The sequence below is a fragment of the Sycon ciliatum genome, chromosome 3 (assembly GCF_964019385.1).
Source record: "Sycon ciliatum chromosome 3, ocSycCili1.1, whole genome shotgun sequence".
Lineage (NCBI taxonomy): Eukaryota > Metazoa > Porifera > Calcarea > Leucosolenida > Sycettidae > Sycon > Sycon ciliatum.
Window position 1 is genome coordinate 19,298,880 of NC_088645.1, and position 7,859 is coordinate 19,306,738.

A 7,859-nucleotide genomic window follows, 5' to 3' on the forward strand; every position below is an offset into this window, starting at 1 on the left:
AGTTGCGGAAATACACCACGGGAAATTATTCACCGAATCATCAAAAACATACCCCCCCCCCCCTAACCAAGTAACGTACTATCGGACTATCCTTTTCGACAGCCGCACCGTGCCACACGATTCAATCTATTTTGCATGTAACGCAGGTCATTTTTCTAATCGATTTTTACTATCACAACCGCCCGGTCCGGTCTGTCTACTCTAACAATACTGCTTGCAGGTTAGTTGTTTTGATTATAACAATCTCTGAATAAATTTGAAGACTTTATGTTGCCTTCAATGTTGCAATTCATACTTGTATACTTTCAGTGCTGTTGTTGCACCTTCCTAAGGGTGTGCAGGTGTTATTTTCCTTGTCTTTGTTTTTATTTCACCTATGTTGCAATGTCCTTTAGACTTTAGTTCAGGAACAATTCCTGAAGAGCGTTGCACGACAACTTGTTTGAATCTTAACGAGAGAGGTTGGAGACGTATTGTAGCTATGTGTATAATTGTCTACTTCACTACATTTCTTCCATTGTTTTATTGCTGTTCGGCTCCACCATTCAACATTTCACGGATGAAGGCCAAGAGAGAGAGAGACAGAGAGAAAGAGAATGAGGGGGGGAGAAAAGAGACAGAAAGAGATTGAGAGAGACAGAGAGTCAGAGAGACAGAGAGAAGGAAGGACAGATAGACACAGAGAGACAGAGAGAGATAGAGCGAGAAAGAGGTGGAGAGAGAGGTAGAGAGACAGAGCGACAGACAGAGACAGACAGAGACAGATCAAAACAGACAGAGACAGACAGACAGATACAGACAGAGACAGGCGAGACAGAGGGAGAGACAAAGACAGTGACTGAGGCAGAGGGAAAAAGAAGAAAAATAGAGTGAGAGAGAGCGGCAGAAGGCGAGAGAGAGAAATTGGGAGAGACAAACATATATAGTATGAAACTGACAACCTTGTTGTTGTGTGTATATAAATTTTGTTCGCCTACCTCACTATTTATATTATATATATATACACACAACAACAAGGTTGTCAGTTTCATAATACTAAAAGCTTTTCACCCATTTTCATCAGTAGATACATGGGAATGAGCAAGAACGAAAACGAAGCCAGGATTTATACTGGGGGTAGAGAATCAGCAAGAATATTCTTACGCGCCTCAAGTTCACACTACACTACCATAAGAATTCAGATTCACAGATTCACAGATTCACACTGGAGGCGCTGTACATTCGCAGTTTGAGGCCAGAGCTGTGTCGACAAAAGAAGCACATCAAGGTGCTGCGGCTGTTCAAGCTGCAACCGGACTGACAACTTTATCACGTGTTTGTTGTGGTACTGCATTCCCTTCATGTGTTGTTTTCCGCATTTTTCCACCGCTCCATACATTCTTATGGTAGTGTAGTGTGAACTTGAGGCGCGTAAGAATATTCTTGCTGATTCTCTACCCCCAGTATAAATTCTGGCTTTGTTTTCGTTCTTGCTCATTCCCATGTATCTACTGATGAAAATGGGTGAAAAGCTTTTAGTATTATGAAACTGACAACCTTGTTGTTGTGTGTATATAAATTTTGTTCGCCTACCTCTCTATTTAAATATTTTAAACGGCGACTGGACCACCGACTAATTCAGGATCTGAATTATGTTTTAAAGTGCAAAGGCCGGATCATCCGTGGTCGTGAGAATGCAGACTTTTTACGGAACTGCCTTACGTGCGGCGTTGCGCCCCGCTCTATCAAGAAGCGGGTGCAGAGAGTTAAGGCCAAGAAGCCACGGAGAATCGAACGCGCCTTTATCAAGGACGAACTGGAGAGGACCGCCGCTGACTTGGAACACTTTCTCCTCGAGTACCGCCGTGTTCTTCACGAAGTCAATCGGAGCCTTAGCGTGCTGGACCGCTTCAGGCTCGCTAAGCTCATCAACCAGACCTCCTCAAGATTACACTACCGGATCAAAAGTAAGTTTGACGAGGCACTCAGGAGGGAGGTGCGGTATGAGAAGGGCTCAAGCGAATTACAACTCTCCCACCTACTCAACTTGGCCGGAGTTATGCTAACTAATATTGAAAAAAGACGTACTGTGCAGGGGCTTGAAGTTTGGAGTCCCCCTAGTTCCAGAATGGACAAGGAGATTGTGCAGGCAGAATTCGAACTAACAAATGATCAATTGGAGCGCTGCGTACCAGTGAGTGATGCCAAGAGGGATACGTGTCAAGCAGCGTTGGCGAATCTTGCAGAAGAGTTTAGTAATAGTAAAGCAGATAAAACCGATTATCCCCTCAACGACAAGCATATGGCAGCCATCAGGAAAATAAAGAATGACAAAGATATAATAATCAGCAGGCCGGACAAAGGGAATGGAGTGGTGATAATTCAGCGAAGTGATTACAATGACAAGATGAATGCTATTCTGGCTGATGCATCGAAGTTTCAACTCCTGGGACCGACGGAAAGGCATGACAGCACTTACCTGGATGAACGCGCCTTGCAGGCATACCTATTGCGATACAAAAAGGCTGGAAAAATACTCAATATAGATTACGACCGGATCCGACCTGTTGGCTCGTGCCGACCTGTGCTGTATGGCGTACCGAAAATACATAAGAAAGACGTGCCGCTTCGACCAATCCTGTCCATGATCAATGCTCCCCAACACGAAATGGCAAAGTGGTTAGCTGAATTACTAAAACCAGTCCTAAATAAATATTCCGCCCACGCAAGTAAGGATACATTCGAGTTCGTGGATGATGTACGGGAATTTGGCCAGCAGCAGGCAGAGAACTCTGGATCGCTGTTCCTGTGCTCTTTCGATGTAGTCAGCCTCTTTACAAACGTGCCTCTCAATGAAACAATAGATATCTGCATACAGTCGCTATGCCATGATGGTGAAATATCAGCCCCGCAAATACCCCAAGATCTTTTCAAGAAGCTGCTTTTCAAAGCCACATCAGACGTGCAGCTCAGTTTCAACGGCAATATGTACGCACAGAGGGACGGAGTAGCCATGGGTTCACCCTTGGGCCCCGTGCTAGCCAATATCTTTGTTGGATATTTTGAGAACACAATTCCAGATTGGCCCCAATTCTATAGGCGTTATGTGGATGACATATTCGCAGCATTTCACAACCGGAAACTGGCATTGGAATTCTCTGAGCGTTTAAATAATCTTCACCCAGCTCTCCAGTTTACAATGGAGGAGGAGAATAATGGAGAATTGCCGTTTCTTGATGTATTGATTTAGCATTCTTCCACAGAATTGCTCACCACAGTATATAGAAAGCCGACGTTCACAGGTCTTTACACCCGCTGGGACTCGTTTTGTGACACTAGAAACAAAATCAATTTGATCAGATCATTAACTTTCAGAGCTAAAACCATTTGCTCACCATCACTATTATCAGCTGAAATTGCTAAGCTAGAGGATATTCTGTGTTCTAACGGTTACCCACTCAAAGTACTCAAGCGAGTCATGACAAGCGTTCTTGAACCTAGCCCAGATACAGCTTCTGCACAACTTGAACCTGCAACGCGTATTATCACAAAATTGCCGTGGAAAGGGCATAATTGCATTGCCTTCCGCAAAAAGATTAAAGCTATAATTTTGAATGGCTATCCTACAGTATCCCCCATTGTAATTTATACAACCAGGCCCGCATTCAGGTCTATCGCGAAGGATGTTTCACCACCTCTTGAAAATAGTAATTTTATTTATAAGTATGCGTGTCGCTGTGAGCGAACGTACGTTGGTGAGACATGTCAGCGATTCTCGGAAAGGATCAAGCAGCATATCCCAGACAAGCTGTACAAGAAGCCGCCTGACAAACGTGTGGCAACAAGTGATAGCGCCATCACAAAGCATTTGCAGGCGCAACCTGAATGCATCCCGCAAGAACGCAACGGCAGCTTCAGTGTCATCACACCAGCCCGGAACAGCGCGCACAGATTCACACTGGAGGCGCTGTACATTCGCAGTTTGAGGCCAGAGCTGTGTCGATAAAAGAAGCACATCATGGTGCTGCAGCTGTTCAAGCTGCAACCGGACTGACAACTTTATCACGTGTTTGTTGTGGTACTGCATTCCCTTCATGTGTTGTTTCCCGCATTTTTCCACCGCTCCATACATTCTTATGGTAGTGTAGTGTGAACTTGAGGCGCGTAAGAATATTCTTGCTGATTCTCTACCCCCAGTATAAATTCTGGCTTTGTTTTCAATCTTGCTCATTCCCATGTATCTACTGATGAAAATGGGTGAAAAGCTTTTAGTATTATGAAACTGACAACCTTGTTGTTGTGTGTATATAAATTTTGTTCGCCTACCTCTCTATTTAAATATTTTAAACGGCGACTGGACCACCGACTTATTCAGGACCTGAATTATGTTTTAAAGTGCAAAGGCCGGATCATCCGTGGTCGTGAGAATGCAGACTTTTTACGGAACTGCCTTACGTGCGGCGTTGCGCCCCGCTCTATCAAGAAGCGGGTGCAGAGAGTTAAGGCCAAGAAGTCATGGAGAATCGAACGCGCCTTTATCAAGGACGAACTGGAGAGGACCGCCGCTGACTTGGAACACTTTCTCCTCGAGTACCGCCGTGTTCTTCACGAAGTCAATCGGAGCCTTAGCGTGCTGGACCGCTTCAGGTTCGCGAAGCTCATCAACCAGACCTCCTCAAGATTACAATACCGGATCAAAAGTAAGTTTGACGATGCACTCAGGAGGGAGGTGCGGTATGAGAAGGGCTCAAGCGAATTACAACACTCCCACCTACTCAACTTGGCCGGAGTTATGCTAACTAATATTGAAAAAAAAAAAAAGTACTGTGCAGGGGCTTGAAGTTTGGAGTCCCCCCTAGTTCCAGAATGGACAAGGAGATTGTGCAGGCAGAATTCGAACTAACAAATGATCAATTGGAGCGCTGCGTACCAGTGAGCGATGCCAAGAGGGATACGTGTCAAGCAGCGTTGGCGAATCTTGCAGAAGAGTTTAGTAATAGTAAAGCAGATAAAACCGATTATCCCCTCAACGACAAGCATATGGCAGCCATCAGGAAAATAAAGAATGACAAAGATATAATAATCAGCAGGCCGGACAAAGGGAATGGAGTGGTGATAATGCAGCGAAGTGATTACAATGACAAGATGAATGCTATTCTGGCTGATGCATCGAAGTTTCAACTCCTGGGACCGACGGAAAGGCATGACCGCCCTTACCTGGATGAACGCGCCTTGCAGGCATACCTATTGCGATACAAAAAGGCTGGAAAAATACTCAATATAGATTACGACCGGATCCGACCTGTTGGCTCGTGCCGACCTGTGCTGTATGGCGTACCGAAAATACATAAGAAAGACGTGCCGCTTCGACCAATCCTGTCCATGATCAATGCTCCCCAACACGAAATGGCAAAGTGGTTAGCTGAATTACTAAAACCAGACCTAAATAAATATTCCGCCCACGCAACTAAGGATACATTCGAGTTCGTGGATGATGTACGGGAATTTTGCCAGCAGCAGGCAGAGAACTCTGGATCGCTGTTCCTGTGCTCTTTCGATGTAGTCAGCCTCTTTACAAACGTGCCTCTCAAGGAAACAATAGATATCTGCATACAGTCGCTATACCATGATGGTGAAATATCAGCCCCGCAAATACCCCAAGATCTTTTCAAGAAGCTGCTTTTCAAAGCCACATCAGACGTGCAGTTCAGTTTCGACGGCAATATGTACGCACAGAGGGACGGAGTAGCCATGGGTTCACCCTTGGGCCCCGTGCTAGCCAATATCTTTGTTGGATATTTTGAGAACACAATTCCAGACAGTCATTGGCCCCAATTCTATAGGCGTTATGTGGATGACACATTCGCAGCATTTTACAACCGGAAACTGGCATTGGAATTCTCTGAGCGTTTAAATAGTCTTCACCCAGCTCTCCAGTTTACAATGGAGGAGGAGAATAATGGAGAATTGCCGTTTCTTGATGTATTGATTAAGCATTCTTCCACAGAATTGCTCACCACAGTATATAGAAAGCCGACGTTCACAGGTCTTTACACCCGCTGGGACTCGTTTTGTGACACTAGAAACAAAATCAATTTGATCAGATCATTAACTTTCAGAGCTAAAACCATTTGCTCACCATCACTATTATCAGCTGAAATTGCTAAGCTAGAGGATATTCTGTGTTCTAACGGTTACCCACTCAAAGTACTCAAGCGAGTCATGACAAGCGTTCTTGAACCTAGCCCAGATACAGCTTCTGCACAACTTGAACCTGCAACGCGTAGTATCACAAAATTGCCGTGGCAAGGGCATAATTGCATTGCCTTCCGCAAAAAGATTAAAGCTGCAATTTTGAACTGCTATCCTACAGTATCCCCCATTGTAATTTATACAACCAGGCCCGCATTCAGGTCTATCGTGAAGGATGTTTCACCACCTCTTGAAAATAGTAATTTTATTTATAAGTATGCGTGTCGCTGTGAGCGAACGTACGTTGGTGAGACATGTCAGCGATTCTCGGAAAGGATCAAGCAGCATATCCCAGACAAGCTGTACAAGAAGCCGCCTGACAAACGTGTGGCAACAAGTGATAGCACCATCACAAAGCATTTGCAGGCGCAACCTGAATGCATCCCGCAAGAACGCAACGGCAGCTTCAGTGTCATCACACCAGCCCGGAACAGCGCGCACAGATTCACACTGGAGGCGCTGTACATTCGCAGTTTGAGGCCAGAGCTGTGTCGACAAAAGAAGCACATCAAGGTGCTGCGGCTGTTCAAGCTGCAACCGGACTGACAACTTTATCACGTGTTTGTTGTGGTACTGCATTCCCTTCATGTGTTGTTTCCCGCATTTTTCCACCGCTCCATACATTCTTATGGTAGTGTAGTGTGAACTTGAGACGCGTAAGAATATTCTTGCTGATTCTCTACCCCCAGTATAAATTCTGGCTTTGTTTTCGTTCTTGCTCATTCCCATGTAACCACTAATGAAAATGTAGTTACATGGGAATGAGCAAGAACGAAAACGAAAACGAAGCCAGAATTTATACTGGGGGTAGAGAATCAGCAAGAATATTCTTACGCGCCTCAAGTTCACACTACACTACCATAAGAATGTATGGAGCAGTGGAAAAATGCCGGAAACAACACATGAGGGGAATGCAGTACCAGGACAAACACGTGATAAAGTTGTCAGTCCGGTTGCAGCTTGAACAGCCGTAGCACCTTGATGTGCTTCTTTTGTCGACACAGCTCTGGCCTCAAACTGCGAATGTACAGCGCCTCCAGTGTGAATCTGTGCGCGCTGTTCCGGGCTGGTGTGATCACACTGAAGCTGCTGTTGCGTTCCTGCGGGATACATTCAGGTTGCGCCTGCAAATGCTTTGTGATGGCGCTATTACTTGTTGCCACACGTTTGTCAGGCGGCTTCTTGTACAGCTTGTCTGGGATATGCTGCTTGATCCTTTCCGAGAATCACTGACATGTCTCACCAACGTACGTCCGCTCACAGCGACACGCATACTTATAAATAAAATTACTGTTTTCAAGAGTTGGTGAAACATCCTTCGCGATAGATCTGAATGCGGGTCTGGTTGTATAAATTACAATGGGGGATACTGTAGGATAGCAGTTCAAAATTGCAGCTTTAATCTTTTGTGTAGTGTGAACTTGAGGCGCGTAAGAATATTCTTGCTGATTCTCTACCCCCAGTATAAATTCTGGCTTCGTTTTCGTTCTTGCTCATTCCCATGTAACTACTGATGAAAATGGGTGAAAAGCTTTTAGTATTATGAAATTGACAACCTTGTTGTTGTGTGTATATAAATTTTGTTCGCCTACATCTCTATTTATATATATATATACGAAGCTTTGGAA